This window comes from Symphalangus syndactylus, chromosome 9 (assembly GCF_028878055.3).
Source record: "Symphalangus syndactylus isolate Jambi chromosome 9, NHGRI_mSymSyn1-v2.1_pri, whole genome shotgun sequence".
In the NCBI taxonomy this organism is placed as follows: domain Eukaryota; kingdom Metazoa; phylum Chordata; class Mammalia; order Primates; family Hylobatidae; genus Symphalangus; species Symphalangus syndactylus.
This window is the reverse complement of record NC_072431.2, coordinates 126,706,980-126,732,586: the sequence shown is the minus strand read 5'-3', so window position 1 is coordinate 126,732,586 and position 25,607 is coordinate 126,706,980. Positions and strand designations below refer to the sequence as shown.

Genomic DNA, 25,607 nt, shown 5'->3' with positions numbered 1-25,607 from the left:
GAAGCCAAGATAGAGAATATTCTCTCTCAGAGTAGGCACACAGGAGAATCTTGCACCTTATTTGTTTCACATGTTTAAATACTGTCTTTATCTTCCAAGTGTTTCGAAATTCTTAAAGTCTGAGACAGTACCTCTTCCTTCCTAAGGTGTTAAATAAGAACTTACTGAACTGTTGGATTCTGTACAAGAAGTAATGGCTAAACTTACTGCAATCTTGCTATTAGTGTTTTAACATGTATCCACCATCTGATGATTAAAATTTTGGATGATTTGGACAAAAATTCCAAATATATATTAGGTTAATACATGTACAATCTGAGATCACGATGTTTACAATAAAGATATTTTATTCCTTCATTCATTGCAAAAAGCTGACAGATACTTTCTAGGTGATGGAATAGTACCTATGTGGAACTTACGCACCAGAGGGCAAGAAAGGAGATGAATAAATAAGTAATCCAAGAGGATGGTTTGTTCTGTCTTAAAAATGAGGTCTAAAGCAGAAGTAAAACACCACAGTCGGCTTTCTGCTGTTGCTGCCTTTCCAGCCCTAGTCACAGAACTGAAGCTCTCCTCAACCTCAGACCATGAGATAATCTATTTTTTCAATTTGTAATGAGGCTTAGTATCTGAAGCTGTGGAAGAAAATTATTCAGGCACTAGCTCAGGGGGCAGAAGCGACAGAGACCTCTACCTTAAGGCATACCCAAAGGGCTCCTAAATGAAACCCACTAAAGAATTAGTCACTGGGACATGCAGCAAACTGGAATCAGGGGAGCCACATCAACCAGCCTGTCAGAAAAGTCAGACAGATGTTTGTCTGAGAACAGATGGAAATAAAGACCGGCTGATCCTTCTGCCCTCAGATGGGTCTCTGTTCCTCCAGTATTTATGTGTGCCTTCACACGAACTGGCAGCTAGAGGATATAAATACACAAATAATAAGTTGCTTTCTTTTTCTTTTTTCTCTCTTTTCTTTTTTATTTTTTATTTATTTTTCTTTTTGACAGGGTCTTGCTCTTTTTCCCAGACTGGAGTGCAGTGGTGCAATCATAGTTCACTGCAACCTCAAACTCCTGGGCTCAAGTGATCTTTCAGCCTCAGCCTCCCGAGTATGTAGGACAACAGGCATGCCACCATACCCAGCTAAATTAATTTTTTAGGTTTTTTTTTTTTTTTTCTAAAGACAGGGCCTCACTTTGTTATCCAGACTGGTCTCCAACTGCTGGTTTCAAGTGATCCTCCCACCTTGGCCTCACAAAGTGCTGGGATTACATGCAGGAGCCACCGTGCCCAGCCCAGGTTGCTTTCTGTTCCAATGAGTTCAAAAAGTGCACAGGCTCTGGTCTAATCACTAATCATTTAGTTTCTGAGATTGAAATATTAGCTCACAGTATTCAAACCAGTAGATTTTTGCTGTGATACTCAGCTGCCACAAAGAGACAGCAATAATATTTGGCCCTGATTGAGGTACACACAGGAGACAATTTGGTTTCTCTTCCATCATAGCCTCCAGAGCTTGGTGAGCACCCCCTTCCTTACCCCGTACTAACATCCCCTCAACCTCTGGCCTCATTCAGGTATTGAAATATCCAGTTCCATTCAATTTCAGTCATAGCAGGGTCTGCTTGTACACTCATTTTCCATCTGCTCTCATCAGGCCTGAGGACGGGGAAATGAGGGAAAGGGAACCAGGTTGTATATATGAATGCTGTGGTAATGGAGCACCTGCGTGGGCAATTCCATGTCCCCGACTTGGCTAATGGACTCATTGCTGATCTCTTCAAATCCTGCCTCAGCTTTTGTACATTTCCAGTCACAGCTAGGGACCTGGCCCACACACCCACGGCATCTCTGCCATACTAAATGTGGCCCCACATCTTGATCCACTGTGGGTCCCTCTCTCTCCACACGTCTATCTCAGCCAGTTACCATTTCTCCAGCTAAAATCAGACATTCATATCCAGGCATCATGGTCCAAATGCCTGGAGACACATATCAGACCCTTCTGCAAGAGTTCTCTCACCAAGCTCTGTCCTGGTGGCTGCACTATGAGTGCAGGACTGTGAGCATGTAACGCTCACTCCTCCCACCCTTCTGGCACTGCCTACTTTTTAGACACTTCCAAACTCTACATCTGATTCTCTTAGACCTTCCCAAATTTTGGCCTGCATGAGGATAGGGACCAGATAGACAATCTCTTCCCCTCACCACCTTTACAAGGGAAATAGAAAAGTCAAAGCTCTCTTTACTCCTAAACATTCCTTGCAAGGCATCTTCTTCTTGGATTTCAAGACATGACTAATAGTCACTGGACCAGTTCTTCTCTTGTTAATGAATCATATGCATGTATCTCCCAGCTGGCTGTCTCTAGAATATGAATGTATTACCATCGGTCATCCTAAATTTGAGGCTTACCTGAAACCCCAAGAGAGCAGGAAAATCCCATTTCAAATCCTGTCATATATTACATTTATTTAAATGATGATCTAAATTGAGACACCAATCATCAATTCTAAAAGTGAAACTACTACAGGAATCCATGAGATATACTTGGTTTTTTTTTCTTCCTTTTTTTTTTTTTTTTTTTTAGATGGAGTCTTGCTCTGTTGCCCATGCTGTAGTGCAGTGGTGTGATCTTGGCTCACTGCAACCTCTGCCTCCCGGGTTCAAGCGATTTTTCTGCTTCAGGCTCTAAAGCAGCTGGGATTACAGGTGCCCGCCACCACACTCAGCTAATTTTTGTATTTTTAGTAGAGACGGGGTTTCACCATGTTGGCCAGGCTGGTCTCAAACTCCTGACCTCAGGCGATCCACCCACCTCAGCCTCCCAAAGTGCTGGGATTACAGGTGTAAGCCACCCACCAGGCCATTTTTTTAATATATATATATAAAAGAATTTGTCTGAATGAAAATCTGCTTGTGCTCTACCTCTCTTCTTGGCAATGGGTTCTCGTTTTATTTTGGCATTGCTTATTTAACACAATATTTTTATCTTTAGAAGAGAGAGACAGTAGGAGACAGAGAAAGCAGAGGCCAGTGGGAGAAATGTAGGAAAAGAAAAAGGAGAGGATATTTGTTAATGAGAGATTCAGAATTTTTAGATGATAATTTTCACCCATTATTCTAAATTCTATATGCAATTTTGCCCCCCGCATCCAAAGAAAATAAAATAATAGCTGATAAACAATGTTTTTTACTTTTTGTGACATGGCCTACATCTTTCAATGGATGTGCTTATAAGAGTATTTGGGGAACAACATACATGAATTTATTCTAACATCAGAAATTATCTTCTCAGAAGCTGTATCATTTTATTCTGGGTATGCAAGGCTGTTCCCAGCTGATTCTCAAATGGCTTTGAAAGGCAGAGCCTCCCTGACTGTTGACTGGTTGGATTAAGGCCCTCAGGCATCTATTTGCAAGTGCTGATAAGCCTGGGGACAAGGGAACCTTCAAAGGTCTGTGCTAGGTGCCTGGAGATTCTCAAAATATATAGAACTGAAGCATTAAAAAACATGAATGTGCTATCCCAGCCCTACTGGCTAGGTCAGATGCCCGAGAGAGAACTGAATTTCATACAGGATTTTCCTAGCCTAGTTTGTAATTTTCTTAATCCTGCTAACCTTGAATCATATAACTCTATGTTTGATTTATTAATGGTCTTCTTCTAACACACTTATATTCTACATTTGTGTTGGAAAGGCTATAAATATTGTTCCTTTATCTTGATCCAGTTAGCATGCTTTTTATAGATAACTAGGTCATATTCTATGTGCTTGATTACAGGATATGGGGAATGATTTGTTAAACCTTTCACTCTGTTAATATGCCAGTGCTGTACACCATCCTTTTGCACTTGTTTTATGAATGAGGCCTTATATAATGAAAACTGAACACATTAAACATGTACGAGCTGTAGCATTCTTTTTCCATCAACAAAGAGTGACACTGATTATAGGACTTGGGAATCTACAACTAATTCCATGTCTAAGAACACAAATCTCTATTTATATTGGGACAATGCTCAAGTAACCTTAATGTCCTCGTACCTCACCAAACATGAGGTAAATGAGTGGAAATGAGATAATATTTAAAACCACTACCTAAATCTTACCACTCCCCAGCCTTCACTTGCCAACCTTACAGCCTTGGCTACCACTAACACTCCCAAGCCCATCTATCTCCTCTCTACTTTTCTCTTGTCATTCTTTATTATTTTATTCAATGCAGACTTTTTCCTCGATGTAACAAAAATTGAGAACCCTCGTGTTTACATTTTATAGTCTCAACCACAAAAAGATTTGAACAACTATATCTCTCTGCGTTTTTGAACAAAAGCACAAAATCCAAAGGCATAGACTCATTAATCCATGTAGGGTAGCAACCAATCCCTGGGCCTATTAAGTACAGTCAGGGAGGTAGCTACATTGAACATAGGCTGCTTCTGTGATAACTTGTAGATTACGAGGAATGGGTACAGTTCCAATAAAAGCAAGAGCTCTCTCTTAACAAGAAAATAGAGTCTTAAGTATTCATTCTTTCACTCATTTACCTATTATGTGCCCAATATTTTCTAGATCCTGGGGAAACAACAATGAACAAATAAGAGGGATATAGTCTGTGTTTAACAAAGCTCACAGTGTTATGGCAGAGAGTGGTAGTTAAATAAGAAATAAAAATTCAGTAAAATAATAAGCTATCATGAATACAGTAAGTGATATGGCTTCTGAGAAAATAATTTCTGATGTCAATACATTTACTGTATTCATTTACTGAATTACTTATTAAGAGAGGACTTATTAAATAGTTAACCTATTAATGTCATCAATTGGTTCTAGGAACCTCACTTCATCAATAGGTTCTTAGAAACTGGGACTTCAAGTGAAATGATGTACAGCAGGTCCACAAATAATGTTCTTTTGTTCAACTCTTTTGTTAGAACATTGATGAGGAATAAAAATGGCTTTGTTATACATCATTTCGCTTGAAGTCATAGTTTCCAAGAACCTATAGATGATGTTAAATGAGGACTTACTGTACTTTGAAAAAAATCATGCACCATCCTAAACACTTCATATGCATTACCTCCTTTAATAGTTTTATAGAACTTACTCATCACTTTACAACTGAAGAAACCTGATGCTTACCCTGGCAGTATAATTTACTCAAAGTCACACAGCTAAGAAAGCAAAGATTTGAGATTTTGAGAGAGGTCTGCCTGTCTTAGTCTGTTCAGTCTTGCTATAAAAGCATACCTGAGATTGGGTAATTCATAAAGAAAAGAGGTTTATTTGGCTCATGATTCCAGTGGCTGGAAAGTCCAACATTGGGCAGCTGTATCCAGTGAGGGTCTCATACTGCTTCCATTCATGTCAGAAAGCAACAGAGAAGCAGGTATGTGCAAAGAAATCATATGATGAGAGAGGAAGCAAGGGAGGGAAACCAAGGAAGCCAGATTCTTAACAACCCACTCTCATGGAAACTAACCCATTCCTCAAGAGTGAGAACTCACTTACTCTCTCAGGAAGGCATTAGTCTATTCATAAGGCATCTGTTCCCATGAACTGAACACCTCCCACTAGGCCTCACCTCCCAACCGCCACCTTGGGGATCAAATTTCAGTATGAGTATCATTGAAGATAAATCCCATCCAAACCATAGCACTGCCTAACACCAAAATCTGCACAGTTCTACACTAAGTTATACTCTAAATGCTAATCTGATAGGAGAAGCCCATAGGAACATGTAACAGAGTCCCATGATCAAGGAAAGATTCTCAGAGAAACTAAAGTAAGAAACTAAACTTACAGATAAATAGAATGTACCTAACTGAAGAGGAGGTAGTGTATTCTAGATAAAAAGAACAGCATAAGCAGAGATGTGGATAACATAGTCATGGTTAAGGAAATAAAAGGCCTGCAGTAGTGCTGGAACACATGGAGGGAAAATGCTAGCAAGAGAAAAGTTAGAGGAGAATACATCCATGTTGGTGTATGTATCAATAGTTCTTTTCTTTTTATAGGTGAATAGTATTTCATCATATGGCTGTACCACCATTTGTTTATCTGTTCGTCATTGATAGGCATCTAGATTGCTTCCAGTTTATAAATAAATCCATCACGATTTATTTGTATGAACATATGCTTTGATTTCTCTTGGACAAATACTTACAAAGGGAAAGGTGTTTATATAGGAGTGTGTGCTTAATTTTATAAGAAATTGTCAAGTTGTTTTCCAAAGTAGGTGTACCATTTTATATTCCTACCAGAAGTGTATAAGGATTACAGCTCCTCCACATATCCCTGTCAACACTTGGAATAGTTAGTCTTTCTAATTTTAGACCTCCTAATAAGTGATGATACCACATGGAGAGGTGATATCTCCATGTGCTTTCAATTTGTGTTTTCACCTTTTCATGTAGTTATTTGTCATCCACATATCTTCTTCGGTGAATTGTATTTTCAAGTTATTTGCCCATTTTTATTGGGTTGTTTTTTATTGAGTTTTGAGAGTTCTTTATATATTCTGGATTAAAATTTTTTCTCAGATATATAACTTGCAAATATTTTCACTTAGTCTTTGACTTTTCATTGCATTTACATCATGTTTTGAAGAGCAGAAGTTCTTAATTTTGATAAAATCTAATTTATTGATGTTTTACTTTGTGCATCATGCTTCTGGTATCATATCTAAAAATTATTTGCCTAATACCAGGATCATGGAAATTTTCTTATGGATTTCATTTTAAAATTTTATGCTTTTTAGTTTTACATTTGTCTTTGATTCATTTGATTACTTTTTGAATCATGTGGAAATGCAAAGGACCTGTAATGACCAAAAAAACTTTGTAAAGAAAGAACAAAGTTGCTGTACTACCTGATTCGAAGACTTATTATGAAGCTACGATAATCAACAGAGTATGTCATTGGTCTAAAATTAGACAGATGAATAGAACAGAGTAAGAAGTCTAGATGCAGACTCACTCATATATGGTCAATTTATTTTTGACAAAGGTTCACAGACAATTCAGTGGAAAAGGCTAACCTTTTCAATGAATCATGCTGGAACAATTAGATATACATATGCATAAATAAATATTGATCCATACTTCATACCATCCAAAGTTGGTTACAATTACAATTTCGCTAAGAAAAATGTGACAGATGAAGTCTTGATTGATAGGACAGATAAATTACTATTGTTAACTTTTTTCAACAATAAAATTAAACCTATATAAGAGTAAAAACATCAGAAGCGGAAAAAATTCACTAAAATAAGAATATTGTATATAAGATACATAGATAAAATAATAACACCGAAAAAGGAGGTACAAAGAGAAAAAGCTTTAAATTAGATCAAAGGGTTTTCTAAAAGGAAATGTCATTACTTTAGAAAAGAATGTCTTCTTATTCCACTTGCTTTCAAGTTTACTTTTAGTCATGGAATTCTTTATTCAAGGGAAGTCTTAAGCAGAACTAAAAACAAATAACTCTGGTTGAAGCCAGGATGAGGGGCCAACAACCACATTAGCTTACCACTCTCCACCCCACCTTACTATACATACACATAAACATCTACTATGAAGTCCATAGAATACTTTTGAAAGACCCTAAGTTGCACTCACTGGGTTCTTTGTGTGAATGTGGGAGAATTTGTTTAGGGTGGATAGAATTGTGAATCATCAGTATGCACACTTTTAGCTTAACTAGATGTATTAGTTTCCTAGGTCTACCATAACAAAATATCTCAAACTTGGGGACCTAATGGAAAAGAAATGTATTGTCTCATTTTGGGGGAAGATAGAGGTCCAAAATCAAGGTGTTGGCAGAGTCATTCTTCCTGCAAACACTCTAGTGGGGAGGGAGGATGCTGTCTTGCCTCTTCCCACTTCTGGTAACCACAGACATTCCTTGCTTGAGGAAGCGTAACTCCAATCTCCACCTCCTTCTTCACATAGCATTCTCCCTGGGTCTTTGTGTCTGTACACAGCCATCCTCTTATGTGGACATCAGTCCTATTGGATTAGGGGCCCACCCTAATCTAGTATGGCATCATATTAACTAACTATATCTGCAATGACTGTATTTCCAAATAAGGTCACATTATGAGGTACTGGAGATAAGGATTTCAACATGCCTTTTCTGGGGTGAACATAGTTCAACCCATAACACTAAATAATTCCAACTTTTTCTTTCACTTTGTTGTGCCAATGTTCACTCCTAATAACAACGTATTAGAGTTTGGTTGTTTTAGGGTGCTAAGCCTTATTAGATTTTATCATTATGTCTAACTTCATGGCTACAAAATGATACTTATCTGTTGCATTCTTCTAATTACTAGTGAAATTAAACATTGTTTTATATGTATAATGAGAATTCTAGTTTCTTCATTTGTAGATTACTTATTCGTGTCTTTTGTCAATTTTTCTGTTGGCTTGTTTGTAATTTTTCATGGATTTGGAGAAACTGTTTATAGCTTCCAGATACTAATGGTGGCTACTTAAATGTCTGCTATATTCTACATATTTAACAATTAAAACTTAATTTTTAATACAACTCACTCTTTTAACCTAAAAAGGTAGAAATGACAAGTTGGGGATGGAGGGGAAATACAGAGCATTTGTCAACTATGGATGGAGTGTTGAAATTGTATTGTTTTACAAAATCCAAGATGTTGCATTATACATGCATGTACAAACACACACAGGCACACCCACACATGTACACACAGATGTACAAACATTCATAAACTGCTGATTATTCTTACTCAAAAGGTGAAATTTCTGTTTCCACACAAGTAGCAAAGCTTCACGTGATACCAGGCCCCTTAGCAGAGAACTCAGAGGGATTTTCCATGATTTAGAATAAGATCAAGACAAGCTTCAACTAGTTTCAAACAATTCCCTCTATTCATCATATAAAACATTACTGCAGAACTAACGAAATAACCTGAGTGTCAACATGCTGGGAAATAACATAAGATTGAAGGAAAGAAGGAATAAATTAAGGAACTACATGGAAGACGCCACCAATAGGAAATCTAAAATTTTATGATGAATAAAAACCAGCTTACCTTTAGAGTTTATTCTATTTGCAAACATCTAGGATTATGACTGGAAGAGGGAATGCAAATATCTAAGAATAAAAAGTGGTTGTTTTTACTTTATACTCAGGAGGATTTTATAGATAATCACTTTTTAGAGTATAATTTTTAATTCATAAAAGTAGTATGTATATATGTTCAAACCTAAAACAGAAAAAATATGCAGTCACACTACTTAAACTCAAATGAATTTCTTTCTGGTTTGTTTTACATATAATTTTTATGTCTATCTCTTTTGGTTAACTGGTACGTTCCTTAGAATAACCTAGGTTATATTGCAGTAACAATTTAACTTTGATATCTAAGGGTCTTAATGCAATGAAGTTACATTTATTGTTAATTCTGAATGTTCAATACATTGTATTTTGCCCTACTCCACACAATCTCCAAATGATGGACGCTTCACTATGGAAAATGTAGTTTCAGAACACCTTTTAGTGGAAGAGTGAGAATACTGGAAAATCTCACAGAGATGTTTCTGTTCACATTTCATGCACAAAAACTAGTCAAAGGCCACACACAACTGCAAGGGTGCCAAGAGGGGTAGTTTCCCCTAAGCCCCAGAAGAAAAGACAACTGGATATTGGTAAGCATTATAATGTCTACCAGAGCTAATGTGCTTTGTTTTGTTTTTGTTTTGGAGCAGTGGTGTTTTTTCTTGGTAATAGTTTCTGAGGAATTTTGACTTATATCTTTTTATCTTACCCAACCCAAATTTATCTCAGAATTGCTGGGAATTTCCGTGTGTAACGCCATGTTGGCACTATTTAAGCTAAGCATATTGCTTGTTAAATCCTTTCTGAAAAGGATCAGCTTAATATACTAGGAATTGAGCTGACAGATATGACCAGAAAGCAGCCCTGGAAGGTAGCAGGAAGGCAGCACTCCGTGCTCATAACTCTTTGTGAATTCACCATTACAGAATTTTTAGTCCCAGCATTTCAACAAAACAGGAGTCCCTCAGCCTGAAGATTAGAAAGTAATGCTTCTTAACTTAGTATTAATCTGAATTTGATTCTCCTCCACAAATGTGGTCATTCACATTTGATTTTATTTTTCAGTAAACATACAGCCCTTTCTCCTTTCCTGTAAAGAAAACTTAAATAGCCATAAAAACATTGAAATAATCCAAAAGTTAGATAGGGTAGGAAAAGTCAGTTTCAGGTTTAATAATGTCAAATGTGCATTTTCACAACTTTGGGGGGAAAGGAAACTAAAATGTAAATCAAATTTGAAAAAAATGTGATTTTTTAATCTGTTCTATAGATTTTGAGAATTTTTTAATGCGAAGGTTTGACAGACACCCATACTTTTATCACTGGACATAGTGATCATTACTCATAGACCTGCCTAGCATCTTACAAGGGATATTTCATTTCAATTTTGATCTCTGTTTTTTATACATACACTATACACTATTTTCATTTGAGTAGGAGAGAAGTTATAATGTACTGATCATGCACTTACGGGTTTTGTCACTGAAATTTTAAAATATTCTTAGTTCAAACTAACTGTATTTGGCTTCAGGGCCCAGTATTAATGCCATCTCTATCACAATGTCTTAGAATTCACTAGAAGTAATTGCATGTTTGTTCTTTTGTCATAGCCCTTTGTCAACTAACCCCTCTAATAAAGAATTACTTTTTTTAGGTTAATTGAGTGCTGTTTTTCTAACCTCATTGATTCTAAACTCCTTGAGAGCAGAACATATCTTTTATTTAATGCTGCCAAAAACTCTACATTAGCTTCCCATATAGCTTTGTAGTAACAGATTACCACAAAGTTAGTGGCTTAAACCAACAGAAATTTAATCTCTCCAAGTTCTAATTTATTCTCTTCAAGTCCAGAAGTCTGAAATCATTGAGCCAAAATCAATGTCATCAGAGTCACACCTTCTCTGGAGTCTCTAGGAGAGAATCTGTCACTATGGCTTCTGGTGGCTGTCAGCTTCCTTGACTTGAAGGCACATCACTCCAGTCTCTGCCTCTATGGTCACATTGCTTCCTCCTTTTCTGAGTGTGTCTCATTTCCCTCTGCCTCTCTTTTATGAGGACACTTGTGATGGTATTTAGGATTTACCTGGATAATCTCTTCATCTCAAAATCCTCATCAAATCTACAAAGAGCTTTTTTCCAAATAAGGTTGTACGTACAGGTTCCAGGGATTAGAACGTGGACAGATCTTTGGGATCTATTATCAGCCTACCACATATCCCAACTCTTGCCCAGCTTGGAGCACAGTCCTAAAGTACCCAGTAAACCTTTGTTGATTTGAAAAATAATATCTTGAGGCCAGTAATTTTCTGTCTCTCCAGTTGTGACATCTCTTATCCCTACTTTTCCAGGGTTATTTCTTCTTCCGTGGACTGACTTCTTTGCTCACCATCAAAACCAATCTAAAATGGCATCCTTAATCTTGGAGAATGAAGAATTTTCCAATTCAATTCTCCATAGATTATTGATTCATTCTTTCCATGGCTTTATTCTGGAATATGTGAGTGAGACAATCTAACTGGCCCACCCTATGTCCAGTGTGGATTGCTCACACAAGGCAGCTTCTGTCAAAAGAAAGAGCCCAAGATTTTGCTAATTCTCTATTAAGAGAGAATATATAGTGGAGGAGATACAACTGGTACCTCTACTATGGGGGAGGCATAGGAGAAATATTTTCTTAATCTTTGGTATGTAATATTAACTTTAGTCTTCATGTTTGCTAATCAAGGTTTTAGGACCTGGATTAAAGAAAATTTACTGAGTCACACTATCTCTTTGTTTTCTACACTTTACTTCTAGAAATCTTCCTTTGATGGGCAATAAGTTTAAAACTTGTATACTCTTATGAGCTCAGAGCAAGACACCCGATTTTTTCTTACCCTAGTTTAATCTCTAACTCTATATAAGGCATCTTTTGGCAAAATACTATACATTCCTTCTAGTTCTAATTTTCTAAACTTCAGCAGAGAAAAGTTGTGTCTTTTTTTAGAATTTTCAGATATGTTCTATCAGACTTTTTTACATTTTTGGTAAAAGGTAAGATGTAAGAATTTCATATGTAACATCAAAACAAAATACATTTTGTAAGACTTGTCAAACAATATTCTCTGAGAGATTTGCATAGTATGTAGACAATTGTAATTGCAAACTAAATTATTTCACCAATATTATGTCCCAAAGAAGATTTTATACATTTGTAAACTAAACTGTAACATTTGTCATTTTTTATTGTATTAAGAACATTTAACATGAAATCTGCGCTTTTAACTCACTTTTAAGCATACGATACAGTACTGTTAACTGTAGAGACAGTGTTGTAGAGAGGCTCTCTAGAACTTACTCATCTTGCATAATGGAAACTCTAACTCGATTGAATGGCAACTCCCCTTTTCCCACTTCCACTAGTCCCCGGCAAATACTTTTCTACTGTCTTCTTCTATGAGTTTGTTCATTTTAGATATCTCATATAAGTGGAATCATGCAGCATTTGTCCTTCTGTAACTGGTTTATTTCACTTAGCATAGTGTTCTCCAGGTTTATCCATGTTGTTGCATATTGCAAGATTTCCTTCCTTTTTGAGGCTGAAAAACATTCCACTGCGTGCTCATGTCACATTTTCTTTATCCATTCATCTGTCAATAAATGCTTAGGTTATTTCATATCTTGGCTATTGCTAATAATGCTGCAATGAACATGGGAGTTCAAATATCTCTTCAATGTTCTGATCTCTTTTTTTTGGTTAAATACCCAGAAGTGAAATTTGTGGATCATATGGTAGTTCTATTTTTAAATTTTTGAGGAACCTCCATATTGTTATCCGTAGCAGCTGCACTACTTTACACTCCTACCAACAATGCACAATGGTTCCAACTTCTCCACATTTTTACCAACATTTATCTTTACATATACATACTTATAAATATATAAAATGGGCATAGAAACAGATGTGAGGTAACTTCTCACTGCGGTTTGATTTGCATTTTCCTGATCACTAGTGATGTTGAGTGCTTTCTCATATACCTGGCCATTTGTATGTCTCCTTTGGAAAAATGTCTATTCAAGTAATTTGCTCATTTTTATTTTTTATTTTTTATTTTTTTTTGGAGACAGAGTCTGGCTCTGTCCCCCAGGCTGGAGTGCAGTGGCACCATCTCGGCTCACTGCAAGCTCCGCCTCCCGGGTTCACGCCGTTCTCCTGCCTCAGCCTCCCGAGTAGCTGGGACTACAGGCGCCTGCCACCACGCCCTGCTAATTTTTTTGTATTTTTAGTAGAGACGGGGTTTCACTATGTTGGCCAGGATGGTCTCGGACTCCTGACCTCGTGATCCGCCCACCTCGGCCTCCCAAAGTGCTAGGATTACAGGCTTGAGCCACCGCGCCCGGCCAATTTGCTCATTTTTAAATTGAGTTATTAGGGTTTTTGCTATTAAGTTGTAGGAATTCCTTATATAGTTTGGATATTAATCTTTCATTATATCTATGGTTTGCAAATCTATTCTCCCTTTCCATAGGTTGCCTTATCAACTCCTGATTGTTTCCTTTGCTGTGAAGTTTTTAGCTTGATGTGGTCCCACTTGCTTATTTTTGCCTTTGTTGTTGGTGCTTTTAGTGTCATATCCAATCATCATTGCCACAACCAATGTCATAAAGCTTTTCAGGAATGCTGTTATCTTAATGTATCATTCTCCACTAACTTGAACAACTTCAAACTAATGTAAAATATACTTTTAGTAAGCAATTAAGAAGTAATATAAATTTCTAAATGAATGCATTTTATTATCTCTCTTAAGCAAATTGTGAAATCCAAAAATTGAAACAGAAACAAAGGAAAAAAATAGAGAAGTTCTATCTTGTTGCTGCCAACAGGCTGGAAATCCCCTTTAAGAAAATATTTTAAACTTAAGAAAGCAGCTGGAAGCATTTAGATATTCCAAGACATTTCAACATTCCTTGTAGATTGTCATTTAAAAGGGATTTTTAATCGTGTGTTTTAAAAAGAAATAAAGAGTGGGTTTATCAGCAAAGTGACTTTTTGAAAAATTGCTTTTTTATTTGTAATCAAAGCAGAGATTATAGATATTTGGCTTTAGAGAAAACATTTTCTCCTAAACCTTCAAGAATATATCTCTGATTTATGTCTGCTGCTTGGCTCATCCCTGCCCTCATTTTCAAAGCGGTATAAGGCAGGGTGACAGAAGGGCGTTAATCTGACAGATATGGAACCAGTAATTAAGTAAAAAATGTTTATGGCATTTCCTCTTAACATTTTATGTATGTTTTTGTCTGCTATTTTACAGTTTGGACTTTTTAAAATATTGTTTTCCCAAGAGACTCATAAGCTTCTTTCTTAAAATGCTTCCATCCTTTTTGTTTAATTCCTCTCAAATTTTCCCAGGACATTCTTTTGCTCCCATAAAGTACAAAAGTTAATTTTAGAGTAGTTAGTTAGCTTTCAATGGATGACAGCTGTCCTGGTCACTCAGCACCCCCATGTTCATTGCAGCATTAATAACAATAGCCAAGATACGAAAACAGCCTACATGTCCATCAGTAGATGGATGCATATAAAACATAGTACACACACACACACACAATGGAATATTATTCAGCCATAAAAAAAAACAAGAAAATGCTGCCATTTCCAACAATATGGATTATACTAAGTGAAATAAGCCAGACACAGAAAGAAAACTACTACATGATGTCACTTACATGTGGAATTTTTAAAAGTCAAACTCACAGTAGCAGAGAGTAGAAGGGTAGTTACCAGAGGCTGGCAGGGGGGCAGTGGAAATGAGATGTTAGTCAAAAGGTACAAACTTGCAATTACAGGATAGATAGGTTTTGGGGATCTAACAGATAGCATGGGGACAACAGTTAATAATATTGCATTGTATATTTGAAATTTTCTAAGAGAATAGACTTTTTTCTTTTTATATAGTATATATTTTATTAGGTTTGTACAAATATATTCTCACATTACAAACGCAATTTAGTGATTGCATCTTCCTTTGATATTTGAATCATCTGAAATAACAAACAGAACTATATATTCAAAAGAATCCTCATTTGGATAACAAAAAAAGACAAGTTAAACAACAAAAAAAACTTTTCCTTTCTCACAGGTGGACACTGAAGTAGATCTAATTTGGTTTTCATTTTAAAAGCTCCCCAAACCAAAAGCAGCTTAAAAACTAATTAAAATGGATTTAAAATTTGTTTACTAAGCTATTGGTCTGTAGCATCATTTTCTGTTTTCTGTTGTTTTGATGCAGATTCTTTTTTGTCTGTTTCTTCTCTTACTCTTTTCACTGGTCCAGTTGCACCATTTTCATCATGTTCATCATCACTAACCAATTTCATTTTCTTGCCCTGAAGCTGCACTTTTCCTTTAACAAACTCAGGCTAGGCAGCTTTATTACCCTTTCCTTTTAAATCTGCGACCTTTTGACTTCCATATGTTTAGGGGTTCGTGTTGGTCTTTTATGATTTTTTCAATGCTTCTTTTCCCACCTGTCCTTCTAGTGCTTCACAAGTCACTTCTTTGTTCCTTAATTGTAGATTACCATTGTTTGCACCTTTGGCTTTACCCAATGCTTCCTCGACTTTTTCTTTAAATCGAATTATTCCCTCTTTTGCACCTCTGACAACGTCTATCCATTTTAGTTCACCGTGATTTGAGAAAAGGATGTGTGAACCTTCTCTACAGGTCTGATCATCTAAGTCACCCAAAAATTTCAGCAAGCATCCAATCTTTTTTCTCTAGAGATTTCATTTCAGCATCATGTAGCTTTTATTTTTCTTCTTGCTCTTGTTTAGCTCTTAATTTATCCTCCATATTATTTTGTTTCCTTTCTTCACTTTTTTCAGCAAACTAATATTCCTTGAAAAGTATTAGTGGGCTGTGTCTTTGTACTTCTGGCCAGGGGTCTCTACAAACTTTTTAGCAGATTTAATGTTATCAAACACAGCAAACACTGATCCTTTAAATGCTTTAGGCAATGTTCTTCTCATTGGGACATTTTGTACTTGACCTCTATCTTCTAATCATTCTTTTATGTCATCAACAGTTGCATCCGTTGGGAAGCCTTTGATATAAATAAATGTTTTTTACATCATTTTTATACCCATCGGTCACTTCAAGGAGGGGTTTACTTGGAGACATTCTGGTTTTAGTTTTATCTTCACTGATTTCCATGAGTTCTGCCTTGGATGTCCTCAGTGCTTCCACAATTACATTAAAGTCTGTTGTGAGATGGTTTAACCTGTTGAATTTTATATCTCCAAAGGTACCCACCCTTCATTTAGTTTGACCTGTTCCTTTAAAAATTTGCCCCACGGCAAATTGAAGTCTCCAAATTAATACTCAATTTGATGATAGATTTTGGCCTTCAGACCAGCATTTTCAGCCACTGTGGCATTCTTTAAGATCCCAGTCCTGCAGAGTCAAGCCACAAGCTCACAAACAACAACAGTAACATCTTGACTTCCCCCAGTAGCTCTTAAGTGTTCTTACCACACACAGAAAAGATGGCAACTATGTGAGGTAACAGTATGTCAGTTAACTTGATTGTAGTCATCCTTTTGCAGTGCATACATATGTCAAATAATCATGTTATACACCTTCAATGTATACAATTTTTGTTGATGAATTGTACCTCAGTGAAACTGGAAAAAATATTTTAATAAAGTAAAATAAAATTTGCATTTCTGATTTTATGAACCTGTCTTTTACCCTAGAAAGGCCAGCCAGGTCCAGGTTGGGGAAGGGAGGAAAGAATGCTCTCCTTTTCTTAGTCATCCTTATAATTTCTTTATGTTGAAAATGTCTTCCTAATGCTTACTTTTGTTTTACTTATAATCTCTTAAAATGGAAAGATTTTAATGTAATTAAATATTTAGTATTTTCCTTTATAATATCCGCATAAAAGGCAAAAGAAGGGAGGAAATATGAAAATGAATGAGATTTAAGTTTAATAGAATTTGGCAAAAATAGCACCTTTTTCTTTTTAAATGATATTTGCTCCAGCATATGTGTGTATTTGCTTATGTTTGTAGCTGATGCCAGTTCTTGAGGTAAAGAAATTATTTGAGGTCTTGCCTATGATGGGTATCTTTGTAAGATCACTCTAAGTCCAGTGGAAGTTTTCTCAGTTATGCAGGTGTAATATCTCCACAGTCATCTCATTTCAGGAGAATAAGGCTTAAGCACACATGACTCATGCCACTCAAATGTCAGTAAGACAGCTAACCAAATATTCATTTAAAATTAGAAGCAAGTTCATGAAGCAATCAGTTAGTCAGCTGAACAAAGCGTCCCCTCCATAAAGGACAGAGTCATGAATGAGTGTAAGAAGTTACTTAGATAATATAGAAATAGAGAAAAAGGAGTTGGGAGTGGCAATATCCTAATACCTGTCTTTGAATGTATTGACTGAGACACAGTCTTTATTTAATAGGGCCTAAATGGATTATTATGATTTCATTGCTATGACTGTGAGTAAACTAACAATTGTCCTTTTCTTATCACATTTATGACTTGTAGCATTGTTTTTATCAGTATATATTTGGAATATTTGATGAGCATCTTTTGGCCTTTTTTGAAGACATCCAAGTCAAATGTAGGATTCCAATTCTTCTTGAGTTAAATAAACTGACTTGTTGGTCTTGTTACTTGGGGGGTTTCCCACACATTGAGTGCCATGTTAAGCAAAATTTACTCCTAAAAGAAAATTTAATGGGGTTGATGAGTAGGATACACAGGTGTGCAAAAATTGCAAAACTAATTGAAGATAATGAACGCTCCACTGCTCTGCCCTGGAGCCACAGAACAGCAGGTAACATGTCTTAGCTTTTTCTTTATTCCGTTTTTCAACATCTTCTTTGCCAATTGAGAAATCTGTTTATTTTCGGTACATTTAGAGTTTGGCATTTTAAAATTTTCTGTTATTTATTTCCAAACCATCTGAAAATTTGTCAGTTTTTGTTTAACCTGTTAAAAATATTGACTTGCATTTGCAGCTTTATATAAAGTAGTCACTGGTTTCCAATATAGTTAAGGTTTGTAGATAAACACCAGTCCTAAGTAGAAATATTTCTATACCTCCAGCCAATAGGTAGACATGTGCATTATCAGATCTGATCATACTGGGTGATCAATGGAGATTAAATGTTTCCGATTTCATTATATGTGTCTGATTAATTATCTGAGTACCAATTAGGCAAGCATTATTCTTTGCAATTCTAGAAAGAGACAAAATATGTGTTCCAAAAGTGGCTGGGTTGTTGTTGTTGTTTTGAGATGGAGTCTTGATGTGTCACCCAGGCTGGAGTGCACTGGTGCGATCGGGGCTCACTGCAACCTCTGCCTCCCAGGTTCAAGTGATTCTCCTGCCTCAGCCTCCTGAGTAGCTGGGCACACACCACCACCCCCAGCTAATTTTTGTATCTCTAGTAGAGATGGGGTTTCACCATGCTGGTCATGCTGGTCTTGAACTTCTGACCTCAGGTGATCTGCCTGCCTCAGCCTCCCAAAGCGCTGCGATTACAGGCGTGAGCCATCGCACCCTGCCAAAATGGCTCTTTTTTGAAAAGCTCTTTGAAAAGATGACATCCACATGTGAAAACGTAAACATTACGAAAGTTAAACAGCCTATAAAAAACAGTGAAATAGATGTTTCCAGGAATTATACACTAATATAATACATAGAATAAATGCTGGGCTCAAATTAGTTCACGGAAAAGGTCAATAAGCAAACTTGGTCAGAGATTGTTTCATTTCTGGTCAGACTTGAAGGATAGAGAGAATTTGGGAAGAACAGAAGATAAGGGTGAAAGTGTGGTTGGTTGGAGACACTAAATTGTGTGAACAGAAATGTTCTATTATTAGGTTGGTGCAAAAGTAATTGCAGTTTTTGCCATTATAGAAGAGTGACTTTATCAGTCTAAGTAAACATGGAGGTCAAGTTAGAATGCCCTATCTAATATCTAATGGCATGTTTGAACACTTCTTTTGTGTTCATGAGAACTGTTTTAATAATGTTGTAACAAAGCATATTCTATTGTTCAGAGTTTTGCTTCATGGACTTAACTGAGATTTTTCAGAAGCACGCTGTATGCTTGTTTTCCATTTTTACTAGCACTGGTACATAACCTGATACATAAAAGTCATTTACCAAATCTTAGATGAATGAAATGAGGCAAAAATAAATTCTGATAGATTTTCCTTTAATTCCTGGAGCTTACATTTTCAGTGAGAAAGGCAAGAGATACCTGAATATTCTCCGGTTTAAAGTGATATTCTATTGGCTTTCCTCTAAAAAGGAGATGAATTGAAAAACACACTTGAAAATACCGTGTTACTGCTTAAAGAAATCATAGATGACATAAACAAATGCAAAAGCATTCCTCACTAACGAATTGGAAGAATCAATATTGCTAAAATGTCCATCTGTCCAAAGCAATCTAGAGACTCAATGCTATTCCTATCAAATTGCCAACATCATTTTTCACAGAAGTAGAGAATTATTCCAAAATTCTCACTGTTGGTGAGAATGTAAAATTATTTCAGTCCCTGTGGAAAGCAGTTTGGAGATTTCTCAAAAAAAAAAAAAATTGAACTACCATTTGACCCAGCAATTCTATTACTACATGTAAACCCAAAGGAAAATAAATTGTCCTACCAAAAAGACACCTGCACTCATCTGTTCATTGGAGCACTATTCACAATAGCAAAGGCATGAAATCAACCTGGGCACCCAAAAATGGTGAATTGGATAAAGAAAATGTGGTACATATACCCCATGGAATACTACACGGCCATAAAAAAGGATGAAATCATATCCTTTACAGCAACATGGATGCAGCTAGAGACCATTATCCTAGGTAAATTAACATAGAAACAGAAAATCAAATACAGTATGTTCTCACTTATAGTGAGAGCTAATTCCTGAGTACACACAAAGATGGGAATGATAGACCCTGCGGACTACTATAGTGGGGAGGGAGAAGGGCAAGGACTGAAAATCTTCCTATTGGTTACTGTGTTCACTATCTGGGTGACAGGATCAATAAAAGCTCAAAGATCAGCATGGAGCAATATACTATACCTTACAACAAATCTGCACATATACCCCTGAATCTAAAATTAAAATTATTTTTAAAAGAGATTCAGGCCAGGTATGGTGGCTCACACCTGTAATCCCAGCACTTGAGAAGACTGAGGCAGGAGGATCACTTGAGCTCAGGAGTTCAAGACCAGCCTGGGCAACAAAGTGCGACCCCTGGAGAGAGACAGAGACAGACAGAGAGAGAGAGAGAGAGAGAGAGAGGGAAATTCAAATCACAAAAACCAAAAACATAATTCTATGTTAAAGTTAAATGGGATTATTTTTATGTATTAATTTATTCATTCAATAAATATTTATTGGATACTTAGTACACACTGGATACCACTGTTCTGGGGAAGATGATAAAGTGGTTAACAAAGTTAATAAAACTTCTGTCCTCATGGAGCTTATATTCTGGTAGAGGGAAACAAACTAATTTGTTAAAAAAGTAAAAATTATTATATGAACTGTAGTTTGTAGAAATTGACCAAATTGTTCACTTCTTTCTGTATCCCCACCTCGGCTGTGTCAAGTCACCATGCCTGAATTCTGATTCTGCGCTTGGCCATGCCACCTGCTTTAGCCAATGGGGCGCCTTGCTAGCTTGCTGATGGTTGAGAGACACATGCCACGGAGGCAAGACTCCCACCTCACTGGGCCCCGCCTAGATTAGCCAGCAGCCAGGGGAGCCACAGACCTGGAAACAAGCCTAGCCTACATCACTGGAGGTGCCTAGAGACCCACAGTTGGCCACAGACACAGGACAGATCAGACAAGCACTGCACACTTGGAACTAAATAAACGTTTACTGTTGCACGCCATGGGATTTGAGATTCTGTGTGAATGCAGCATTTTTGCAGCACTGGTGATAATTGTGTTTGTGAAAAATAAAACTGCAAATGTCAACAGGGAGAGTGGGGAGGGGGTCGTTTGCAAGTTTATGTAAGGTAATCAGGGAAGGTCTCCCTGAGAAGATGACACTTGAGAAAATACTTCAGGAGGTGGGAGAGAGACCTGTGTCTCTATCCAGGAGGGAATGGGGAGTGCTTCAAGCTGAGAAAAGAATGTATCTGAAGAGACAGCCTCCTGTGTCTGAGGATCCCAAGAAAGTCAGTGTGACTGGAGCAATGGCGAAGAGATGAAGGAGATGAGGTCAGTAAAACCAGGGGAACAGAACAGACCCAAATTCTGGGGCTCTCCAGGAATTCTCAAAGCTGTGTTATGCTTACACACCTTGTGAATTCTAGAATGGGCATTTGGAGTTCTGCAATTCCTCACGAGTACTTGATAATCCAACCCTTTTTTGCACAGAGCATCTCAAAGCAAGAGAGCCTGCTGAACCCTCCTGTGGGAGGGCTAATTTATTGACATGCAGATAAATGGGTTGCCTTAATCTTAAGGTCCCAGGCTAGGCCCAGATAGAAATGTCTGAGACAGGTTGAAGCTAGCACCCTGAGTATGTTCCAGAGGATCCAGGCCCTCAGGTGGAGCCAAGTCAGCTTCAAATCACGCCCCTCCAGCTACTTGACTTGACATGCAGCATATGCATTGGATTTTATCATTAGAAAAGTTTCACATGTGGCATATTACGTCAGCACATGAATGTTCCAAATGAAATAAAATTCTACCAGGGGAAAAAATTAGATAGTGTGTTAAAATACATGGAAGTTATAAATCACTAAGATTTCCAGGCTTTCCATTAAAAAAAAAAAAAAAAAAAGCCAGGATAGATTCTCCAGATGGTCTCAATCCACATCATTTGGGTGGAAACAAAATGCTTTAACCTGTCTCGGCAAAGAACATCTCATTTCGAAATAAAAGTAAGAAATGGAATGTCTATGGTGATTTTGAAGATGGATTAATGTTTAAGTGACTTACATTAAAATGCACATGGCTATCGATTTGCTACAGGAAGTATCATCTCAACCCAAGGCCCTTACGCTGGAGAGGTTCTGCTGTCTGTGTTGAATTTAAGACAAATGTATATATGACACAAGCATTTTCATTCATAGTCTATTATTTTATTCTAAACTCCCCTCTTTTCCTAACTCCTTCATTATACCATTTCACCTCCACTCCTTTCAATTATAGCTACTTCTTTTAAAGCAATAAAGGATTTTAAAGGGGAGAATGTATAGCATCTCCACCAAGTACAATCCACAATGTGTATTTTATTTGAGTTGTTAAAGTTCTTGGCCATCAGAGATACTACTGAGTATACTGTGTCTTCCGTATTTTCCATCTGTCTTATTTACATATTGATATAAAATAACATGTGTAGAAACATCTTGAAATAATGTACATTAAGCACTTTGCAAGGGAACATGTCCCTTAAACAGCATAGTACACACATTTTAAAGTTTCCATGTAAGTACGAGATATCTTTCTGCAAACTGAGAAGAGGCAAATTTTCCTTTGCTCCCTTGAAAGGTCTGTATTTCCTCCGTTCGTGACTGATCAGACTCTTCTAATTCCTTTTCAAAACTGTAGGCCCAAAGGAGACTTTTCCCCCAATTTCTGATCCACATAGCTTACAGGGGAGACTTAGAAAATATCTATAAAACCCAGGAAATGGTGTGTATGAGAGAGCCGGAAGCAAGTCTCTGAGATTCTCCTGCTATGCAACCTACTATCTACCTCCTTCCAGCAATGTCTGGGTTATTCCTCCTATTGGAATGGACACTCCACATGTAAGCATCACGCTGCATTCTTAGAGGTAGTAGAGGGGGAATATCTATTGTTTACCTACCTTAAGAGAAGCCCTCTCTACTAGATCCTCAAAAATATCAAAGTATGGCACCATCGCTGGCCACAAGACAGATACATTATAGTTGGGTAAATAAGGTAGCATTTCTATTTTTAAAAAATATTAATTATTCAAAATAAATTGAGTTCAGATACTAATACTATATTAATAGAAGTTCAATAGAATAAGAACTTACTCTGAGATGAGTCAGGCCATCCGGGTAAACTTCAGAGGGGCAGAGACTTTGATTTCACAGCTTTGATAACACAGCTTTGAGAATTCCTTGTAACATAAGCCCTGTACTCAGGCAGGTTGAGAGACGTGGAGGTGGCTGCAAGCAAGGCTTTTGGTGGGTACATCTACTCCTTAAAACAGATAAGTAAATAAATAAAAATAAGTGAATCAGATACTATCATAGGTGGAGAGATAGTAAAAAAAAAAAAAAGCAAGATAGAATGTCAGGTCCTTTAGATTTAATATTCTAGAGTAAAAAAGCAACAAACATGTAATGGAAAAAAAAATCATCACATCAAATTGTGATAAGCATTACAGAAAATAAAACAGGATGATGGCACAGGGAGGAATGGCCACTTCAACCAAGATGGTGAGGGAAGACCTTTTTAATGAGCTGGCATCAGAAAGCTCATCAGAAATTGACCTGGGGCAATGGCTGGGCAGAGAATGTGGAGGGCAGCATTTCCTCAAGTCTAGGTTGTAGAACTCTGGCATCCTGGAGGGAGATGACAGCTTGCTGGTAGTCCTCACAGCTCTCGCTTGCTCTTGGCACCTTCTCTGCCTGGGCTCCCACTTTGGTGGCACTTGAGGAGCCCACCGCTGCACTGTGGGAGCCCCTTCCTGGGCTGGCCAAGGCGGGAGCCGGCTCCCTCAGCTTGCAGGGAGGTGTGGAGGGAGAGGCGCGAGCGGGAACCGGGGCTGCGCGCGGCGCTTGCGGGCCGGCTGGAGTTCCGGGTGGGCGTGGACTTGGCGGGCCCCCCAATTCGGAGCAGCCGGCCGGCCCTGCCGGCCCTGGGCAGTGAGGGGCTTGGCACCCAGGCCAGAGGCTGTGGAGGGTGTACTGGGTCCCCGAGCAGTGCCGACCCACCGGCGCTGCGCTCGATTTCTCACCGGACCTTAGCTGCCTTCCCGCGGGGCAGGGCTCGGGACCTGCAGCCCGCCATGCCTGAGCCTCCCACCCCTCCATGGGCTCCTGTGCAGCCCGAGCCTCCCCGACGAGCACCCCCTGCTCCACAGCGCCCAGTCCCATCAACCAACCAAGGGCCGAGGAGTGCGAGCGCGCGGCGCGGGACTGGCGAGCAGCTCCACCTGCAGCTCCGGTGCAGGATCCGCTGGGTGAAGCCAGCTGGGCTCCTGAGTCTGGTGGAGATGTGGAGAACCTTTATGTCTAGCTCAGGGACGGTAAACGCACCAGTCAGCGCCCTGTCAAAACAGACCACTGGGCTCTACCAAACAGCAGGACGTGGGTGGGGCCAGATAAGAGAATAAAAGCAGGCTGCCCGGGCCAGCAGTGGCAACCCGCTCGGGTCCCCTTCCACACTGCGGAAGCTTTGTTCTTTCGCTTTTTGCACTAAATCTTGCTACTGCTCACTCTTTGGGTCCACACTGCTTTTATGAGCTGTAACACTCACCGCGAAGGTCTGCAGCTTCGCTCCTGAAGCCAGCGAGACCACGAGCCCACAGGGAGGAACGAACAACTCCAGACTCGCCACCTCAAGAGTTGTAACACTCACTGCAAATGTCTGTAGCTTCACTCCTGAGCCAGCGAGACCACGAACCCACCGGAAGGAAGAAGCTACGAACCCACCGGAAGGAAGAAGCTCCGAACACAGCCGAACATCAGAAGGAACGAACAACTCCAGACGCGCTACCTTAAGAGCTGTAACACTCACCACGAGGGTCCGCGGCTTCATTCTTGAAGTCAGTGAGACCAAGAACCCACCAATTCTGGACACACTGGGACATGTCTAAAAGTGATCAAGAAAAAAAGAACCTTTTCCATAGATTTTCAGTGTGGAGATTCATAATACACATTAGCAAATTAGAGATGCCTGAAAGTCCACAGTAAGGAGAACCTATTTAACTCAATGCTTCTCTGAAATGCCTGAACATGATGGTTGTTCTTTGGGGTTGTATATGTCTGTGGTGGGAGTCACTGGGGAGAAGAGGTCAGTTGTACTCTAATAACATCTCTACTATTGGTTTGCAAAATGCTGTTCATGCCAAACTAAGAAGTTTGAAGACTCCAATAGAATAAAACCTGAATGGAGCCTCCTGTAGTTGTGCAACATGTTGGCCTGTTTAGAGTTTGATCTATAATAAATAAGAAGCCATTTTAATTTTCGTACAGGAAACATACAGGGTAAAAGTGTCTATTTTGATAGTGTTACCCTGACAGTGATAATGCTGAGTAAAGTTAATGAAGGCAAGAAAACACAGAGTAGTTGGGAAAGTATTACTCTAGCCTAAGCAAGAATGCTTGAACCTCAAAAACAGCAAAGGAAATGAATAGCAAAGGGAAGATATGAAAGATTATTAAAGAAGAATTTGCCAAACAAGAGAAATTGCCAGATATCTGGAACATGGGAAAGATACTAAATATTAAGTTGGAAGCAGTGGGTTGGTATTAAGGTGACAAAT

General features: G+C 38.2%; 1 long non-coding RNA gene and 1 pseudogene across 1 annotated transcript in view; both read right to left on the bottom strand.

Annotated features, from left to right (window-relative positions):
• Positions 1–24,761, bottom strand: part of LOC129490395 (uncharacterized) — a 249,466-nt gene extending 224,705 nt beyond the window's left edge. The window contains exons 1-2 of the long non-coding RNA XR_010113767.1: positions 24,599–24,761; positions 23,149–23,317 (exon numbers count right to left, since the gene is read on the bottom strand). This is a non-coding gene — a long non-coding RNA (uncharacterized lncRNA). The remainder of the gene's footprint in view (positions 1–23,148; positions 23,318–24,598) is intronic.
• On the bottom strand, positions 15,189–23,009 carry LOC129490779 (lupus La protein-like; annotated as a pseudogene).
• Positions 24,762–25,607: the final 846 nt, after the last annotated feature.